Here is a 22,931-nt window from a genome sequence, read left to right on the forward strand (position 1 = left end):
TTCAAGTGTAGTTCACGTTGGGTTGAGTGAATTACCCGAATTTATTCTGATAATTGGTTGATAGTTTTGCTGCAAGTAGAGGATGCTGATGAGGAATGTGGTAATTCCGAAACAGCTGTACATCCAACCATCTTGCAGTCTATAGGGCTTTGCCCAAATAAATTTGACAAGCATACTTTTCCTCTGTTGGTTAAGCTACACTTGTAGCTTAGTCAATGCATGGCTTTAAGCTGAGATCAAAAAACAAAAAAAAAAACAACAACAATAACGAAATAAAATTTTGTCAAAATTTTCTGTAGAAATAAAATTTTGACAAAGTTTTCTATAGAAATAGAATTTTGACAAAACTTTCTATAGAAATAACATTTTGACAATGTTTTCTATAAAAATAAAATTTTGGTAGATTATTTTTGGTTCGAGTGGCAACCATGATTATGAACCGATATGGACCAATTTTTGTGTGATTGGGGTCGGCTATATATAACTATAGACCGATATGGACCAATTTTGGCATGGTTATTAGCGGCCTTATACTAACAACACGTTGAAAATTTCAACGGGTTCGGATGAATTTTGCTCCTCCAAGAGGATCCGGAGATCAAATCTGGGGAACGGTTTATATGGGGGCTATATATAATTATGGACCGATATGAACCAATTCTTGCGTGTTTGTTAGCGACCACATTCTAATACCATGTACCAAATGTCAGCCGGATCGGACGAAATTTGCTTCTCTTAGAGCAATCGCAAGCCAAATTTGGGGGTCCGTTTATATGGGGGCTATACGTAAAACTGGACCGATATAGACCAATTTTTGCATGGTTGTTTGAGACCATATACTAACGCCATGTACCAAATGTCAGCCGATATGGCTGACATATATGGACCGATATGGCCCATTTGCAATACCATCCGACCTACATCAATAACAACTACTTGTGCCAAGTTTGAAGTCGATAGCTTGTTTCGTTCGGATGTTAGCGTGATTTCAACAGACGAACGGATGGACATGCTCACATCGACTCAGAATTTCACCACGACCCAGAATATATATATACTTTATGGGGTCTTAGAGCAATATTTCGATGTGTTACAAACGGAATGACAAAGTTAATATACCCCCATCCTATTATGGAGGGTATAAAAATATGGGAAATATGAAGCGAGAGAGTAGTTTTAATGCAATTGTACATAAGAGCATTTATGATTTATCAGATATAGGACAATTTTAGTAATAATTTTTGATACTCATCAGTGGCGATTTTACAAGGATATTGGTTAGATATCGCCAATATATGTGGTCCCCATTGAAAATGGGTCTAAAATATGAAACAGTCTACCATATTTCCCCTATTCTGCTGTACGTATATATAGAAGCTATATAGAATTTGAACCAATTTTGACTAAATTTGATAAGCATAGTTAGAACAATAATACTGCAATCTCTGCAAAATTTCACGTAAATGGGAGTATAACTTTGGCCCCCGTGGTCATATGAGTGTAAATCGGGCGAAGGATATATATGGGAGCTATATCTAAATCTGAACCGATTTTAACCAAATTTGGTACACTTACCGATATTATTAAACGTACTCTTTGTGCAAAATTTGAAGCAATTCAGTGCAAAACTATGGCTTTTAAGGCCATATAAGTCAAAATCGGACGAAAGATATATATATGGGAGCTATATCTAAATCTGAACCGATTTTAACCAAATTTGGCACACATAACGACACCGTTAAACGTACCTCTCGTGCAAAATTTGAAGCAAATCAGGGCAAAACTTTGGCTTTTGAGACCATATAAGTGCAAATCGGATGAAAGACATGTCATATATGGGAGCTATATCTAAATCTGAACCGATTCCAATCAAATTTATCAAGCATTGGTAGAATGCCAATTCTACTCTCTGTGCAAAATTTCACGAAAATCGGTAGTAAACTTTGGCCTCTGTTGCCATATGACTCTAAATCGGACGAAAGATATATATGGGAGCTATATCTACATCTGAACCGATTTGACTGATATTTTGCAAGTTTTTCGAGACTCATCAAATATTCGGATGTACGGAATTTGAAGAACATCGGTTGATAAACACGCCAATTATGGCCAGATCGGTGATAAATATATATAACAACTATAACTAAATCTGAACCGATTTTTTCCACAATCAATAGCGATTGTCGTTGTTCCCAAAAACGACCCTATGCTAAATTTGAGGACAATCAGACTTAAACTGCGACCTGAACTTTGCGCACAAAAATACATGAACAGACATACAGACAGACGGACGGACAGACAGACTGACATCGCTAAATCGACTCAGAATTTAATTCTAAGACGATCGGTATACTAAACGATGGGTCTCAGACTTTTCCTTCTTGGCGTTACATACAAATGCACAAACTTATTATACCCTGTACCACAGTAGTGGTGAAAGGTATAAAAAGCCGCATATTTCCTTAAGGGAAGGTTAAACATCTTTGGATCCAATTAAACTTTTTTGAGTGTATCAAATATTTTACAACAAAAAACAAGTTTGTGATGGAAATTTTGTGGCATACTTTTAGGGATTAATTTCGTATTATGCTTTCTTCGAATACCTTCCTTCTAAAGGAGATAATCATTTAGGCACGATTTCCATAAATAGAAACCATGAAATATTAAATATGATTTAAAGAGAGGTGTATGGGAAATAAATTCTTGGAAAATATATGCCAAATTCAAAAAGCCCCATTTATTCAATTCAAAGCCTGACCTGAGAGCATGCTCCAATGCTGGAAAATAAGAGATTTGGCCAACAAAGGAAAGCCTTTGGGGAAATGAAATTTATGGATTAACCTTTTTCACATACACATGTTTGTCCTATGATTATGAACTGAAATTCTAACCAAGCCCCAACCCCATATGGTAGATATTCATTTCAATGCCTTTGCTTTGTTTCTGAACGTGAAAATGCAGTTTGTACCATATTTTCATTTACGTTCTATTTTTTTTTCTTGGTTTCTTTTGAAAATCGAAAATGCATTTTCCATTAATGGTGGTCCCAAATTGATGGTTATTTAAAACAACTGTTGCATACACATTTCGAGGTTGTTCTTGTTTTTGTTTGCCAAAGGCATAAACCTCAAAAACATCGGCAAATAAAAGCCTAGCCTATTTTATGGTGTTAAACAAGAATAAATGAACATGAATTTCATTTGTGTTTAGCATATGTGAACGGGCATGTTCACATGCGTCTATGAATAAACGTGTGGGAGGGGATTTTAATAAAAGCCATGTCACATATTGTTCTCCTAAAACAACCAAATATTTGTTGTGCATATATTCATTTGAAAACATTTTGTTGTTGCTTCCTCTGTTATGTGTGTGTGTGTATGTTTCATGATTTTGCAATTAAAAGCTTGCCAGTTGCCTACTTTTAGGCTCTAATGCTATTCAGAGAGTATTTTTTTTTTTTGAGGTAGACATAAATGGCCTTGTTGGCTTTTAGTTTGTATGGCCACAAAACATAGCTGTACACTTGCTTGGATCATATTGATGGGCTTTCTTTTTGCAGTGAATAGACGACGGTGGCTTAATTGGCAATGTATGACCAAACATAAATCACTGATAAAGAGATGAAAATAAATAATGGCCTATAAATATAAAAGGCTGTATTATAGGCAACAGTTTTCTTTGTTTTTTTTTTCGGAAAATTTATATTACAGTGCAAATGAAGTTGTAAACACATGTTGCACAAAAATACGAAGAGATTAAAAGATTAGACAGCAATGATGAGCATAACCGCCTTGCATACATAGGGTCATGTGTTCAATCCCAGTTTGGACCTAAATGTGGGTACTAACTTCGAGTTTAACCGCTAAAATCAAAACTAAATATGCAAAAACAAAATAAAATTAAATCTTCTTGTTGAAAATTTTATTACAACTTGATGGTGAATGATCCAACGTAAAAATTTAAAATGTTTATTTTCGGTGAAATGAATGAAGGTTAGGTTAGGTTAAAGTGGCAGCCCGATTAAATTTCAGGCTCTCTTAGACTATTCAGCCCATTGTGAAATGAATGAAGTAAAGTAACCGTGAAAAATGGCCAATATAGCACAATAACGCCAACTTAATACTAGCCTTAATACTGAAAAGTTTTTCAGCGCCGATTATCCCATCTCAGTAATGTATGCGACATTTCTGAGTGTCTCACAACTTCTCTAAGTGGTTTCACCGCTCTGCAACATTCGAACGAATGAAGATATCAACATAGGTTTCTCTGTGTGAAAGCTGCAAGTTTGTATGTTTGTGGTTCCCGTGGACTCAGGCTGACCTGAAGGCGTTGGAAATATTTCTATAGAAATAAAATTTTGACAAAATTTTCTATAGAAATAAAATTTGGTAGATTATTTTTGGCTCGAGTGGCAACCATGATTATGAAAACAAGTAAGTAAAGTCTAAAGTCGGACGGGGCCGACTATATTATACCCTTCACCATTATGTAGACCAAAATTTGTGTTACCATCTCAACTCCTTCAAATTTGTTGGCAGTGACTTTCCTTACTTGTTTTTTTACTAACATTGTGTTTCATCCCAGGGTGTTAGCCGATTTAATTTGTAATTCTAGCGATTTTGTATAAATAAAAAAAAATTGGCTCCAAATCGGGAATATAAACCCCGGGTTTATATTCCCCATTTTGAATATACACCTCGGGTTTATATTCCCGATTTGGAGTCAATTTTTTTTATTTATACAAAATCGCTAGAATTAAAAATTAAATCGGCTAACACCCTGGGATGAAACACAATGTTAGTAAAAAAACAAGTAAGGAAAGTCTAAAGTCGGGCGGGGCCGACTATATTATACCCTGCACCACTTTGTAGATCTAAATTTTCGATACCATATCACATCCGTCAAATGTGTTGGGTGCTATATATAAAGGTTTGTCCTCAATACATACATTTAAATATCACTCGATCTGGACAGAATTTGATAGACTTCTACAAAATCTACACGCAAAGAAAAAAAAACGTTTGGAAAACGTGTACCGAAAACGTTTTTCTTTTGTTAGAGTTTTTTGAATTGCTTCGAAAATTTTAAACTTTTATCACCAAAAAAATTCGTTTGTTACAAAATTTTTATTTTTTCAATAAAAGGGGTTATTTTTGAAACAACAACACAGTCCATTTTGTTTATATCAAACATTGTTCTTTTCTGACTTTAGGTCTTTAATAAGTCACATTTTACAGTTCAAAATTTAATATAGTACAATGTAATGTTGAACATTTTTTCTGAATCTTCCGAACATATCTGGAATATATGTAAAAAAAAAACTAAAAAAAACTTTGGTCGAAGCAGGGATCGATCCCACGACCCTTGGCATGCAAGTCGGACGTAGCAACCACTGCTCCACGGTGCCAAACTAAATGTTTGTTTCTGTTAAATAAACTTTGTTTATTCGGTTCGTGGGCGCCGCAAGCTATGCTATATAAATATAACTTATATGGATAATTATCTATTGATGACCATAACAGGTACATAGCTCAGTGGTTAGTGTGTTGGCTTACAAAGTGCATGGTCCGCGGTTCGATTCTCCGTCCAGGCGAAAGGTAAAAAAAAATTTAAAAATGTATAAAATTGTATAATATCTTCTACATTGTTGGTATTACAGAAAAAGGTGTTAAGAACTAAAAAACCTCGTGGATGTGAGAAAGATGTAGGGAAAATGCAATTAGCAAGAAAACAATGTTTTTTTTTGTGAGTTAGTCTTTATGAAATTGTTTTTACATCCTGGAAAAGAATAAACGTTTATCACAAAAAGTATATACTTTTCTTCCAAATACACTTCCTTACAGCGAAAAGCAAATGAGAAACGAACTTTGTTTGTCTAAAATTTCGTTTGGGAGGAAAGAATTATTTTTTTGCGTGTATAGACTCAAAATTTTGAGTCGGCTAATGACAATGTTAACAAAAATAATAAAAAATATGGGAAACATTTAAATCTGAAGCAATTTTAAGGAAACTTCGCAAAAGTTTATTTATGATTTATCCCTCGATATATATGTATTAGAGGTTTAGGAAAATTAGAGTAATTTTTACAACTCTTCGACTAAGCAGTGGCGATTTTACAAGAAAAATGTTGGTATTTTGACAATTTTTGTCGAAATCAGAAAAACATATATATCTAAATCTGAACCGATTTCAACCAAATTTGGCACGCATAGCTACAATGCTAATTCTACTACCGTGCAAAATTTCAACTAAATCGGAGCAAGAAATTGGCCTCTGTGGTCATATGAGTGCAAATCGGGCGAATGCTATATATGGGAGCTATACCTAAATCTGAACCGATTTCAACCAAATTTGGCACGCATATCAACAATGCTTATTATACTCCCTGTCCAAAATTTGAACTAAATCGCAGTAAAAAATTGGCTTCTGTGGTTATATGAGTGTAAATCGGGCGAAAGCTATATATGGGAGCTTATCTAAATCTGAACCGATTTCAATCAAATTTGGCACACTTGACTACACTACTAGTTGTACTCCTAGTACAAAATTTCAATCAAATTGGGCCAAACCTCTGGCTTCTAGGACCATATTAGTCAATATCGGGCGAAAGATATACATGGGAGCTATATCTAAATCTGAACCGATTTCAACCAAATTTGGAACACATGACTGCACTACTAATTGTACTTCTAGTGCAAAATTTCAACCAAATTGGGCCAAAACTCTGGCTTCTAGGACCATATTAGTCAATATCGGGCGAAAGATATATATGGGAGCTATATCTAAATCTGAACCGATTTCAATAAAATTTAGCACACTCGACTATACTACCAATTTTACTCCTCGTGCAAAATATCAACCAAATCGGGATAAAACTCTGGCTTCTGGATCCATATAAGTGCATATCGGGCGAAAGATATATATGGGAGCTATATCTAAATCTGAATCGATTTCTTCCAAAATCAATAGGATTATATTCTGACCCAAAACAGGAACATGTGCCAAATTTTAAGTCGATTGGACTTAAACTGCGACCTAGACTTTGATCACAAAAATGTGTTCACAGACAGACGGACGGACGGACAGACGGACAGACGGACATGGTTATATAGACTCAGAGAACCACCCCGAGCATTATTGCCAAAGACACCATGTGTCTATCTCGTCTCCTTCTGGGTGTTACAAACATATGCATTAACTTATAATACCCTGTTCCACAGTGTGGCGCAGGGTATAAATATGGGAAACATTTAAATCTGAAGCAATTTTAAGGAAACTTCGCAAAAGTTTATTTATGATTTATCACTCGAAATTGGGGTAAAACTCCGGCTTCTGGGACCGTATTAGTCCATATAGGGCGAAAGATATATATGGAAGCTATACCTAAATCTGAACCGATTTCAATAAAATTTGGCACACTTGACTATAGTACTAATTGTTCCTCTTGTGCAAAATTTTAAGCAAACTAGGGTAAAACTCTGGCTTCTGGGGCCATATAAGTCCATATTGGGCGAAATATATATATGGGAGCTATATCTAAATCTGAACCGATTTCTTCCAAAATCAATAGGGTTCTATTCTGAGCCAAAACACATACTTGTGCCAAATTTGAAGCCGATTGGACTAAAACTGCGACCTAGACTTTGATTACAAAAATGTGTTCATGGACAGACAGACATGGCTATATCGACTCAGAAGCCCACCCTGAGCATTTTTGCCAAAGACACCATGTGTCTATCTCGTCTCCTTCTGGGTGTTCATGTGCACTAACTTATAATACCCTGTTCCACAGTGTGGCGCAGGGTATAAATATGGGAAACATTTAAATCAGAACCAATTTTGAGGCAACTTCGCAAAAGTGTATTTATGATTATCGGTCGATATATGTATATTAGAGTAATAGGAACATTTGAGTCATTTTTACATGTTTTCGGCTTGGCAGTGGCTATCTTATAAGGAAAATGTGAATATTTTTGCCTAAATCGGAAAAACATATATATGGAAGCTATATCGAAATCTGAACCGATTTCAACCAAATTTCACATGCATAGTTGCTATGTTAATTGTACTTCCTGTACAAACTTTGACCTCTGCGGTCATATGACGGAAAATCGGACAAAAGATATATATGGGAGCTATATCAAAATCTGAACCGATTTCAACCAAAATTAGCATGCATATTTAAGACCTTAATTCTACTCCCTGTGCTAAGTTTCAAGGGTAAAACTTTGGGCTCTGTGGGTACATGAGTCTAAATCGGTCGAACGGTATATTCTGGAGCTATATCTAAATCTGAACCGATTTAAACAAAATTTAGCAAGCGTAGTTAGAATGTTAATTCTACTCCCTCTGCAAAATTTCACGTAAATCAGAGTAAAACTTTTGCCTCTGTGGTCATATTAGTCCAAATCGGGCGAATGATATATATGGGAGCTATATCTAAATCTAAACCGATTGCAATAAAATGTACCACACTTGCCTACACTACTAATTTTATTCCTGTTGCAACATTTCAAGGTAAAACTCTGGCCTCTGGGGCCATATAAGTCCGTATCGGGCGAAAGATATATATGGGAGCTGTATCTAAATCTGAATCAATTTTAACCAAATTTTGCACACTTAACGATACTATTAAACGCACTCCTTGTGCAAAATTTCAAGCAAATTAGGGTAAAACTCTGGCCTCTGGGCCATATAAGTCCGTATCGGGCGAAAATATATATGGGAGCTGTATCTAAATCTGAATCAATTTTAACCAAATTTTGCACACTTAACGATACTATTAAACGCACTCCTTGTGCAAAATTTGAAGCAAATCAGGACAAAACTCTGGCTTTTGAAGCTATATAAGTGCAAATCGGACAAAAGATATATATGGGAGCTATATCCAAATCTGAACCGATTTGGCTGATATTTTGCATATTTTACGGCAGACAAAACAAAAACATTTGGCTGTCCGAAATTTTAAGAAAATACGTTGATAAATACGTCAATTATGACCAGATCGGTGATAAATATATATGACAGCTTTGTCTAAATTTGAACCGGTATTTCAATATCAATAGCGATTGTCTTTGAGCCAAAGTGAAACTCTGTGCCAAATTTGAAGATGATTGGTCTTAAACTGCGAGCTGTACTTTGTACACAAAATTACATATACAGACATACAGACAGACAGACGGACATCGCTAAATCGACTTAGAATTTAATTTAAGACGATCGGTATACTAAACGATTGGATTTAGACTTTTCCTTCTTGGCGTTAAATACAAATGCACAAACTTATTACACCCTGTACCACACTAGTGGTGAAGGGTATAAAAACACCGAAAGTTGACCAGTTCATTCGGTAGAAACATTTTTTTCTATATTTCTACCAATTTTTTGCGCTTGCCATTGAGCTAAACATAGAATCGGGCAGTAAACAATAATCAGAGAAAAGTTCACCACTGTGATATCACAATGGACGAAAATTAAGTGAGCCTTAAATAACAGGCTGAGACCATACCTAACCTAAAAACCATGGATCACATTGAGACTATATCAAATTCTGGATACATAAGGTACATGGATACATAAGATATATTCTTATAGCCTAATCGCCTTTTCGAAATCTACATTCTTCAGTTTTTTACCACAATACTCGAATGAGCGCGACAAACAAATTAAACGCTATACTCAAAAAAATATTGCTAGAAGACACAACAGAAACAAGTATATACGACCGTAAGTTCGGCCAGGCCGAATCTTATGTACCCTCCACCATGGATTGCGTAGAAACTTCTACGAAAGACTGTCATCGACAATCGAATTACTTTGGTTGTGGTATCTTAAAACTTCTTAACATCGTTGTGAGTTAGTCCATACGTGGTATGTATTAAACACTATGTAGAGAGCCAGAATTAAAATATGGGGGTCGCTGATATGGGGGCTATATACAATTATGAACTTGATATGGACCAATTTTTGTGTGATTGGGGATCGATTTATCTGATGGCTATATATAACTATAGACCGATATGGACCTAGCTAGGCATGGTAGGCATAGTTGTTAAATATCATATACTACCACCACGTACCAAATTTCAACCAGATCGGATGAATTTTGCTTCTCCAAAAGGCACCAGAGGTCAAATCTGGGGATCGGTTTATATGGGGGCTATATATAGTTTTGGACTGATATGAACCAATTCCTGCATTGATGTTGAATACCATATACTAACTTCAGGTACCAAATTTCAACCGAATCGGATGAATTTTGCTCTTCCAAGAGGCTCCGGAGGTCAAATCTGGGGATCGGTTTATATGGGGGCTATATATAATTATGGACCGCTGTGGACCAATTTTTGCATGGTCATTAGAGACCATATATTAACACCATGTACCAAATTTCAGCCGGATCGGATGAAATTTGCTTCTCTTAGAGGCTCCGCAAACCAAATCGGGTGATCGGTTTATATGGGGGCTATATATGTAATTGTGGGCCAATTTTTGCACGGTTGTTAGAGACCATATATTAACACCATGTACCAAATTTCAGCCGGATCGGAGGAAATTTGCTTCTCTTAGAGCAATCGCAAACCACATTTGGGGGTCCGTTTATATGGAGGCTATACGTTAAAGTGGACTGATATGGACCAATTTTTGCGTGGTTGTTAGAGACTATATACTAACACCATGTACCAAATTTCAGCCGGATCGGATGAAATTTGCTTCTCTTAGAGCAATCGCAAGCCAAATTTTGGGGTTCGTTTATATGGGGGCTATACATAAAAGTGGACCGATATGGCCCATTTGAAATACCATCCGACCTACATCAATAGCAACTACTTGTGCCAAGTTTCAAGTCGATAGCTTGTTTCGTTCGGAAGTTAGCGTGATTTCAACAGACGGATGGACGGACATTCTCAGATCGACTCAGAATTTCACCACGACCCAGAATATATATACTTTATGGGGTATTAGAGCAATATTTCGATGTGTTACAACGGAATGACAAAGTTAATATACCCCCATCCTATGGTGGAGGGTATAACAAGTAAGTAAAGTAGAAAGTCGGGCGGGGCCGACTATATCATACCCTAAACCACCCCTAGTGCACGCAGAGAAGGAATATGATCACCTCGACCATGTTTCGAGAGCAAAATGTTATTTTTGGACGGTGACCATGGAACATTTTTGTCGCAAAAATTTTGTTTTCTCGGCAAACATATACATGATTGCCGAAGTCAGACATATGCTTTTTGAGAAAATAACATGGTTGCCGCAAACATGTTACATGTTCTCCGTCCAAAAATAACATTTTGCTATATCTAAAACTGAACCAAAATCAAACACATACTTGCGCCAAATTTGAAGTCGATGGACTAAAATTGCGACCTATACTTTGATTACAAAAATGTGTTCATAGACAGACGGACGGACATGGCTAGATCGACCCAGGGGCCAGCCCTGAGCAATATCGCCAAAGGCACCATATATCAATCTCGTCTCCTTCTGGGTGTTGCAAACATATGCACTAACTTATAATACCCTGTTCCACAGTGTGGCGCAGGGTATAAAAAAGTAAAGTTGAAAACCGGGCGAGGTCGACTATATCGTATCCTAAACCACCAGTACTGAATTACTAAACACAAGCATTGAAATTGGTTTGAGAGATAAACCGTATTTCCGTATTTGAAAAATTAAGTTATAAAATTTAATGGGAGCTTTAACTTGAGTTTACACGTACAGAGTTAGTATGCCACTAATATTGGGTCCATTATTAAACAAGTGAGTAAAGTAGAAAGTCGAGCTGAACCGACCATATTATACTGAATTAGTAAACACAAGTATTTGTGGATTTTATTAAAATAGGTTTGATTGGATCACATCTATTTCTGTGCAATAATTTTTTAGCCAGAAGTGGTGCAAAAACATTATATTATTTGATCAAATTCTAAAAATATACATATATGTTTGAAGAGAAATACGTTTGAAAATGTATGTTACAAATTTTTTTTTTTCAGAGTGTATAACATTAATTAAAGCTAATCCAATGCTCTAATACCTTGTGAATTCGATACACCTATCCACATCCCTTTATTGTGTAACTTTCTACTTACTTATCAGTTTTCATTACACTGCCTGTCTAGTGGAAACTATCTCCATACGCAATAGCATAATGCTATCTAATAAGAGAGAGAGTGAGAGAAGCAGCAGAAGGTAAAGAAATTTACCTCATTAATTTAGCTCTTTAATCCTTAAAGTATGCTATAAGTTTGCCATATTCTGCTTTACACACAGACACACACCACCACAAAGAATGAGCTAAACATTCCTCCGCCACCACCATCGTCACTCTTCAAAGTTTCGCGACCATTTTCACCGACCCAGGAAAACATAGAAATAAGGATGGCTCATAATTTTATTCCATGAAACATTAAGGCTTAACAAATAAATTGGGTCAAACCAAACTTGAACCATAAACGAAACAACGATTTCTATAGAACAAAAACATTGACTGCAAACGGTAACAAAACACCCCAACCCCACACACACAAACACATATGCACACCACCGTATCAAATGCCTCGATAGTGTGTGGGCCAAACACTCCTACGATAATGAGGAGGCAAATGCAAACATGGTTCATTACTTTGTCAAACCTAAATGGCGATACAATTTTGTGTGGCATGTAGAGGGCTGGTGGTTTTTGCTTGTTAGCCCTTTTGGGGTTATTGACGCCTTTATTACGAAAAGAAAACAAAAATGAATGCATTTGACTTTGATTTGGTTTTTGTACTTCAGTGAAAATTTATCGATGTGAAAATAAACTGATTTTGGCTTTTAGCCTAATTGCATTCCAAACATAATTTCCGCTATTTCATTTAAGAACCTACTTAGGATACAATAAAGCTATAAACAATAGACCATCTAATAAACCATAGAGAAGTAGTATGATAAGTGTAGAGAAATGTTCTATTTCTAGAGAAAAATTAAAAATATTTTCTTGGATCGAAAGATATTGAACTACCATTTACACACAGAGAAGATATTGGTTAAAAATCGATTGATGTTATGAAAATTCTGCATTTACAATGAAATCACTTTTGTGTCACTCTAATTACTTTATTTACAACCATTATTTCGTTCCTTCTACCATTTGGCGCTTATTATTACAAATTTTTGTTTATAATACAAGCCAAATAGTTGTCTGAACTATCTGCACTGAAAAAAATATTGTCGTGAGGTCAAAGATTTCATGTCTTTAAAATACGAATACAAATTTGGGTTAGCATATAAGACGCATTTCTCTAAAATTAAGTTATTTTCCTTGTCCAGAAGTCGATAAACTTTTCAATGAAGTCGTATTGTCCTTATAATTAAGTGATTTGACTTAAAAATGGGTATCCTAACAAGAAAGAAAAAATGTATAGGCTAAGGTCAACTTGACTTTAATAATTCAGAAAAATTCTTTAAATTTAATGAAATTGTCTTTAAATTTGTTGTCTTTTTGCATCTTGACTACAAAGCAAAAAATCGTTCAAATATAGGACATGTTTTTCAAAACTTTATTTTAAAGAAGTTTTTTACTTCAAACATAGAATAATTTCTACTGGAAGTCGAATCTTAATTTGGAAAATAAAGTCGCCGTTAACTCGTTTTTAAAGGACTTTGATAGCATATGAAGAAAAAAGCTGAGAAAGCGAAAAATTAAAATTTGCTTCCTAGAAGCAAGTACACAAAACCTAAATTTAAAAGAGAATTGTGTCTTAAAAGTATCCTTACTTGTATTCTCCGCTTCTTTGGCTCGGAATCAATACCAAATTTTTTAAAGTAAAGACAAAATCTTTGGAACCGGGTATACTTTTTTTTCAGTGTGTCTCTCTTTTAAAAAATTTTGATCGAATTCGATAAGCACAACCAACCTTATTAACCCCTCATAACTGTCATTTAGTATACAGAACTTTCAATTGATACTCACAGCGGAATTGCTTTGGAAGTATTTTTAAATGTCAATAGTGTCAATAGTGTTATTTTAAATGTCAATAGTGTTATTACCAATTAGTAAAGTTTTTCCGTTTTCCACTGAAAACAGAAAAACTTTAAGCCGTTTCTAAATTTATTTGATTCCTCGGTGAACTGGCTGCCAAATGTTTTTACGAACAACTCGCGCAGGCTTCAGGATACTCAAGGCATGGGTCAAATGCAAATCGGGTTACATATATTAGGTTTTAGATGTGGAACAATTTTATTGTCTTAAAGGGCAAAATTTTACACCTTGTAACGACTTAATGCGGCTACCAAAGGAAGTGACCATGGCGAGTAGATTCCTATTTATTTTTGAAAACTCCACACTAATTATACCCTGCGCCACACTGTGGAACACGGTCTTATAAGTTAGTTCATATGTTTGCAACACCCAGAAGGAGACGAGATAGACACATGGTGTCTTTGGCAAAAATGGTCAGGGTAGGCTCCTGAGTCGATATAGCCATGTCCGTGAACACATTTTTGTAATCTGGGTCGCAGTTTTAGTCCAATCGACTTCAAATTTGGCACAAGTATGTGTTTTGGCTCAGGATAGAACCCTATTGATTTTGAAAGAAATCGGTTCGGATTTAGATATAGCTCCCATATATATATTTCGCCCGCTATGGACTTATATGGCCCCAGAAGCCAGAGTTTTATCCTAATTTGCTTAAAATTTTGCACAAGAAGAACAATTAGTACTATAGTCAAGTGTGCCAAATTTTATTGAAATCGGTTCAGATTTAGATATAGCTCCCATACATATCTATAGCCCGATATGGACTAATACGGTCCCAGAAGCCAGAGTTTTACACCAATTTGGTTGAAATTTTGCACTAGGAGTACAATTAGTAATGTAGTCAAGTGTGCCAAATTTTATTGAAATCGGTTCAGATTTAGATATAGCTCCCATATATAGCTTTCGCCCGATTTACACTCATATGACCACAGAGGCCAATTTTTTGCTCCGATTTAATTGAAATTTTGCACAAGGAGTAGAATTAGCATTGTAGCTATGCGTGCCAAATTTGGTTGAAATCGGTTCAGATTTAGATATATCTCCCATATATATGTTTTTCAGATTTCGACAAAAATGGTCAAAATACCAACATTTTCCTTGTAAAATCGCCACTGCTTAGTCGAAAATTTGTAAAAATTACTCTAAATTTCCTAACTTCTAATACATATATATCGAGAGATAAATCATAAATAAACTTTTGCGAAGTTTCCTTAAAATTGCTTCAGATTTAAATGTTTCCCATATTTTATACTAACATTGTGTTCCACCCTAGTGCATTAGCCGACTTTATATATAGCCCCCAACACATTTGACGGATGTGATATGGTATCGAAAATTTAGATCTACAAAGTGGTGCAGGGTATAATATAGTCGGCCCCGCCCGACTTTAGACTTTCCCTACTTGTTTTTTGACTTAATTTGTAGTGTTTTTAGACAGGCTATGATGGTCCATTTTATGGTATACCACTATGTGCTCAGGTCGGACCCCATTTACTAATGTACTAAGAGACCCAAAGATTTAACTCCCATTACCTGTCAATTCTGCAATCCATGCTAGCGGCTAATCTTTTAAAGGTCAACAAATTTTAAAATTGATATCAATGTATTATATTCAGTTAAAATGTGATGTACGTTTCTATTATTTAAAAATATAAATAAAATACAATATTTTGAGAAAAAAATTATTTTCAATTCGGTTAATTTGCTAGTAAAGTTGGGTGATACAACCCAATGAAGAAGGGAGCAACGACCAATTTCATTGTCTAATACAACCAACTCCATTTATATTATTAGTTGAATTTCCCATAATTCGATTGACTCGACCGAATTTGTCGAGTATCACAACTGCCAGCAGATAGCAACTGCCAAATGGAGGTTGGCAATTCGATTATCACAACCAATCTGTACTCTCTGTGTAGAAATTTAGTATTTGTTCCAAGCCAAAGATGTGGATTATTTAAAAAAAGACAGTTTTTCTGGCTTAAATATTAACATAAGATATAAAATTAGTATTAAGATATACATCTTCTTTATAGAATTTTCATTCTCTTTTTATGATATATTAACAAAGCTTATCACGTACACAGAGAATACAGATTGGTTGTGATAACCGAATTTATTGCCAACCTCCTTTTGGCAGTTGCAGCTACTATCAGTTGGCAGCTGTGTCACCCGAATGATTCGGTCGACACAACTAATACCACATATGGTGTTGGTTGGGTCTGCCGACGATATTAGTTGTGGCTACCTTCATCATTCGGTTGTGTTGCCCAACCTAAATAATACTCATGACCGAATTAAAAATATATTTAAAAATCAATTACTTAACAGTTAAATATTATATTTTATTTTATTTACATATAGGTATAGTGGTACAAATAAATCTTAATACGCTAAGTGTAGTAGATACAATTTTTTCTCTAGAATCTCTATTTATTGCATGAAAATGTATGCACACCCAGAGTATAAATATGATCACTTCTTAGACCAAACATTTTTTTTTTACGGTGAACATGTATCATTGTTGCTCAACCCTGTTATTTTCTCGGTCATTATGTACCTGATTTCGACAGCTGGCGAGGAAATGTTCAATATTCCTCGTTCAAAAATTAAATTTTGTTCTAGGAGAGTCATTTTTCTTCCCTGCATGCAAAAAGACCGTTTCAGCGAGTTCGTTCATTAATCGTAAATAAACTCAATATGCATATTAGTAGAACCAAATCACTCATTGGATGAAATAACCAGAACGTACCCGCAATCTCCAGCAACTTCAAGAGATTTAATGTAAAGCATTGTGGAGGCTCATTTTCTATTTATTTGGTCAATTCATAATAATATTCCCATCTTTGTATATGACTTCTCAAACGTATAGGAATATATTTAACCAATCTTTGAAATTTGTTGTCCAATATTCCTGTTTATCACTCTGCATCCAGAGCAAATGTCGGTTCTTCATTAGTATATCTTGCGGTCCAGTTTTAAAGACAAATATAATTAAGCGGGCTTGAGCTTTTCATATTTATAGTGGTTTAGAATTGAAATTTGAAAAATAAATTTTTTTTCGGCTATAAATTAGTAATGACAACAATGACATTTGAACAATAATTCAATTTACATTCGGCTGTGTATATCGAATCTAAGTTGTGATTATTAACTGTTAGTTACTAAGCTGATTTCAAGTAGGTCGTATTGACTGATATTCTGATTTTTTTTTTTTTTAAATAGAGACACTTGGTTACTACAACTATTTATCATGCATCACAAATGAAAATCCATTCCAATTATCACCAAGTGGTAGAAATGACGAAAAAATGTTTGGAAAAAATGAATGTAAATTGACCCAACTATCATTGAGCTCTAAATGTGGAATTTTCATTATAACGATCAATTTCCAACCAATCTATTCTCTGTGTGTATAAATACGGTAAATACGAGTTTAAGAATCCAAATTATAACAGATTAGGAAGACATTTCTCAAAATATTCCTAATTAAAACAAGTAAGCAAAGTCTAAAGTCGGGCGGGGCCGACTATATTATACCCTTCGCCACCATGTAAACCAAAATTTGTGTTACCATCTCAAATCCTTCAAATTTGTTGGAAATTATTATGAAGGTTTATATTCCCATATACAAATATTTTAGTTTGAAGCGATTTGGACAATATTTTTTAAACTTTCACAAAATGTCTAGAATCAAAATTTAAATTGGTTAATGACCGGGACGGACCCCAGTGTTAGTAAAAAAATGTTGGATATTTATTATGATTTATAGGTCAATATATACGAATAGGTATAGGTAAATTTGAAAAATTTTTGCGAGTTTTCGATTTAACAGTGATTTTACAAGGAACATGTGGGGATTTTGGTCATATTTGCTAAAATCGGAAGAACATCGATATGGGTGCTTTGTCTAATTCTGAGCCGATTTTGATAAAATTTGGCAAACATTGCTAAAATTTTAATTGTACTCTCAGTGCAAAACTTCAAATGTTCGAAATGGAACTTTGGCTTCCGTGGTCATATGAATCTAAATCGGACGAAAGATATTTGGAAGTTATATCTAAATCTGAACCGAATTTGACCAAATCCTACTCTCTGTGCAAAACTTCAAATAAATCGGAGTGAAATTTTTACCTCTGGGGCCATATAAGTGCGTATATCGGACGAAAGATGTATATGGCAGCTATAATTAAATCTCAACCAATTTCAACTAAATTTGGCATGGGAAATTTAGATCTACGGTAGTCGTATAACTGTAAATCGGACGACAGTTATATATGGGCGCTATATTTAAATCTGAATCGATTTCAACCTAATTCGGTATGCATATTTATCATGTTAGTTCTACTCCTTGTGCAAAATTTTACGCAACTCGGGGTAAATCTTTGGCCTCTGGGGCCATAGGAGAATAAATCGGGTGAAAGCTATATATGGAAGCTATATCTAAATCTGAACCGATTTCAGCCAAATTCGCTACGCATATTTATAATATTAATTCTACTCCCTGTGCAAAATGTCACGTAAATCGGAACAAAAGATTGGCCTCCGGGGCCATAGGAGTGTAAATCGGGCGAAAGCTATATACGAGTATGAGAGCTATATCTGAATCTGAACCGATTTTATTGATATTCTGCAAAATTTACGAGACTCACAAAATATTCAATTATACGAACTTGGAAGAAAATAGGTTGATAAATACGTCATTTGTGACCAGATCGGTTATAAATATATATGGCAGCTATATCTAAATCTGAACCGATTTTTCCAAAATCAATAGGGATCGTCTTTGAGCCGCAAAAGGACCCTATGCCAAATTTGAGACGATCGGGCTTAAACTGCGAGCTGGACTTTGAACACAAATTCTGAGTCGCTAAATCGACTCAGAATTTAATTCTAAGCCGATCGGTATATTAAAAGATGGGTCTATGACTATTCCTTCTCGGTGTTACATACAAATGCACAAACTTATTATACCCTGTACCACAGTAGTGGTGAAGGGTATAACAAGTATATACGGCCGTAAGTTCGCCAAAGCCGAATCTGTCACCCACAATCGATTTACTTGGGTAGTGGTAACAGTTACCGATGGCAAGGTATATTAAACGTCTATTTAAGATAAATAAAGACAGAATAAATACATACATATGTATGCCCCTTTAGTTCTTGACAGTTTTATATGGAGGAGTCTATAAATATTTAAGAATGGCTATGGCTATTAGAGAGCCAAATTTCAATCAGATCGAATGAATAGTGCTCTTCCAAGTGGCTGCGGTGGTCAAATTTGGGGTTCGAATTATATAGGGGCTATATATAATTATGGACCGACATGTATAAATTCTTGCATGGATGTTCTTTAACAAAGGGTACGAAATTTCAACCAGGTCGGATGAGATCGGATCGGTTGATAAATAAGGGACTTATGGCCAAATTTGGGAAAATTGGGCGATACATATATATGGGAGCTATATCTAAATCTGAACCAATTTGATAATTAAGGGACTTATGGCCGAATTTGGGAAAATCGAGCCCTACATATATATGGGAGCTATATCTAAATCTGAACCAATTTCGATGAAATTTGGCATACTTAAAGGGTGGTCAATTGAATTACTTTGTAGCAAAATTTTACGCGGATCGGTTAGTAAATGAACGCAATCTGACCCCATATATCGAAATCGGGCGATATATATATATGGGAGCTACATCTAAATTTGATCCGATTTTTTCCAAACCAAAAAAAAACGCCACATACCCAATTTCATCAAAATCGGTCAATAATTGCGGGCTGACAGACGGACACCAAGCTCTAGATCGACTCAGGAGGTGATTCTGAGTCTTGATTTTTTAATTAATTCTCGTCATTAGCCTAAACTTCTGTTAACTTCTGTTAACTTTAATGTTTTTTTTTAACCCAATGTTCCAAATGATCCTACCTCGTCTGTGTAACCTCAGGAAATAAAACCTCTTATAAAAAGCTCTTCATAATGTCATAGAAATCGTTAGGAACTAAAATAAAACTCAAACAGCATACAAGTAGAAATTACACCTTAATACCCGTCATCGCACTTACCAACCAACAAGAGTAGATCACACACATACATACATTTATTACATATATCGTTCATTATACTCTACTTGTATTGACATTACGACATACTTGACGTGATGCATACTCCATGCCAAGCATATAATGCAGACTACTGGAGGTCTTGATGCCACACTTAAGTCGGCAATTGTTGTTGGTGGAAGGTGGCGGTGTTATTATGGCGTAGGTGACGGCACTTTTAGTAGGATTTGTGGCAGGATGATGTTGCCAAACAAATGCTACCAGTTTTACCAACAACATGGCAACATCAACGACAATCGGCAACAACAACACCAACAACAAAGAGAGTACAAATAAAGACCTGGCATGAGATAAATACTTAAAAGCATGCAAAGGACTAGAATGACATTACATATTATATTATATGTCACATAAAAACATATATATTGGAGTACGTTATGGATGTATTTGTTTACACATTTATGTGTAAGTGAACCACCATACACAAAGATTTAAACAGCGGTAATTTGTAAAGGTTTTACAGTTAGAGGCCTTAATTTGTAAGCACTTCGTTTTGGTATGTGAAGTAATTCTAGCGGAGCTGACTCTGAGGCACAGTTGCCACAGTTGGAGGATTCTACCAAAAATTTTAGATTTTTTTTGCTGTTTGGTAGATTGGTAGAATTCTTTAGAGACCAGCCTGCATTGTTATCAGGCTAACATAGAAATAGAATTCTTTATGTTTTGGTAGATTTTGCAAAATATTTCTCTCTCCACCTAAGAGGTACTTCATAAATTTTCAACAGAAATAAAGTGTTGAAAAAAATTTCCTATAGAAATAAAGTTTTAACAATATTTTCTATAACAAGTATATAAAGCATTAAGTTCCGCCGGGCCGAATCTTAAATACCCACCACCATGAATCAAATATTATAGTTTCCTTTGAAATTTCAGGGGGGTTTGATGAGAGATATTCTCCCAAGCTGAGAAGTTCAACCAGTACACTTCCCGAAGATAAATTTAAAGATTTTACCTATGAAGACTATACAAGATTCTGGATTTATAAGAACCATTTTTCTTTGAGTTCATTAACATATCTTGTAAGTGTGCAAGATAATGATGAAATTACGCCTTAATTTGAAATCTAAAATCTGTAGATTTTCATCCCCATTATTTAAATGATGACGAGAAGTAAAATCTGGAAATTTTACATTTAGTTTCAAGCAGTTTTCATGATCAGTGCGCCTTCTATACCCTCAAGAAGTGAAATCTGCGTATATGGAGACCTTACCAAATGGACCGATAAAAACTAAATCCGATACACGTTTTTTTTTAATTCTAAAATTCCAGTATATTTACAATTTCAGCCAAATCAGATAAAAACTACGGCTTCTATAAGCCCAAAAAGTAAAATCGGGGCTATACTAAAACATTGACCGATACTCACCATTTTCGGCGCGCCTCTTTATGGTCCTATAATACCTTTAGATTTCCAATTTCAGGCAAATTGGATAAAAGCTACGGTTTCTATAAGCCCAAGAAGTAAAATCTAGAGATCGGGCTATATGGGGGCTATATCGAAACATGGACCTATATTCTCCATTTTCGGCACACCTTCTTATGGTCCTAAAATAACTCTAGATTTCCAATTTCAGGCAAATTGGATAAAAACTACGGTTTCTATAAGCCCTAGAAATAAAATCAGGAGATCGGTCTATATGGGGGCTATACCAAAACATGGACCGATACTCATCATTGTTGGCACACCTCTTTATTGTCCTAATTTCAACCATATCGGATAGTAAATACAGTTTCTAGAAGCTCAAGAAGTAAAATCAGGAGATCGGTCTATATGGGTGCTATACCAAAACGTTGACCTATACTCACCATTTTTGCAACACTTCTTTATGGTTCTAAAGTACCTATTTCGGGCAAATTGGATAAAAACTACGGTTTCTATAAGCCCAAGACCCCAAATCGAGAGGTCGGTTTATATGGGGGCTATACCAAAACATGGACCGATACTCACCAATTTTATCACACCTCTTTATGGTCTTAAAATACCTCTAGATTTTGAATTTCAGCCAAATGAGATAGTAAATACAGTTTCTAGAAGCCCAAGAACAAAATCGGGAGATAGGTCTATATGGTTGCTATATACCAAAACCTGGACCGATACTCACCACTTTTGGCAACACTTCTTTATGGTCTTAAAATACCTCTAGATTTCCAATTTCAGGCGAATTGGATAAAAACTACGGTTTGTATAAGCCCAAGACCCCAAATGGGGAGGTCGGTTTATATGGGGGGCTATATCAAAACCTGGACCGATATAGCCCATCTTCGAACTTGACCTGCCTGCAGATAAAAGACGAGTTTACATAGATATATATATATATATATATATATATATATATATATATATATATATTATATATATATATATATATATATATATATATATATATATATATATATATATATATATATATATATATATATTATATATATTATATATATATATATATATATATATATATATATATATAATATATATATATATATATATATATATATATATATATATATATATATATATATATATATATATATATATATATATAATATATATATATATATATATATATATATATATATATATATATATATTATATATATAATATATATATATATATATATATATATATATATATATATATATATATATATACACCCAGAAAAAAGTGCCTTCGAAACTAAAGGAAAAATTCTTCATCAATATAGTTTATCCATTTTATTTCCATTAAGGTAAAATTTTGTGAGAAATAATAAAATTTACTCGTTTCAGTAAAA

General features: G+C 34.7%; 1 protein-coding gene across 1 annotated transcript in view; it reads left to right on the forward strand.

Annotated features, from left to right (window-relative positions):
* Window positions 1-22,931, forward strand: part of LOC142224231 (uncharacterized) — a 114,064-nt gene that overhangs the window by 75,236 nt on the left and 15,897 nt on the right. The window lies entirely within an intron of this gene.

This window comes from Haematobia irritans, chromosome 2 (genome assembly GCF_050003625.1).
Source record: "Haematobia irritans isolate KBUSLIRL chromosome 2, ASM5000362v1, whole genome shotgun sequence".
In the NCBI taxonomy this organism is placed as follows: domain Eukaryota; kingdom Metazoa; phylum Arthropoda; class Insecta; order Diptera; family Muscidae; genus Haematobia; species Haematobia irritans.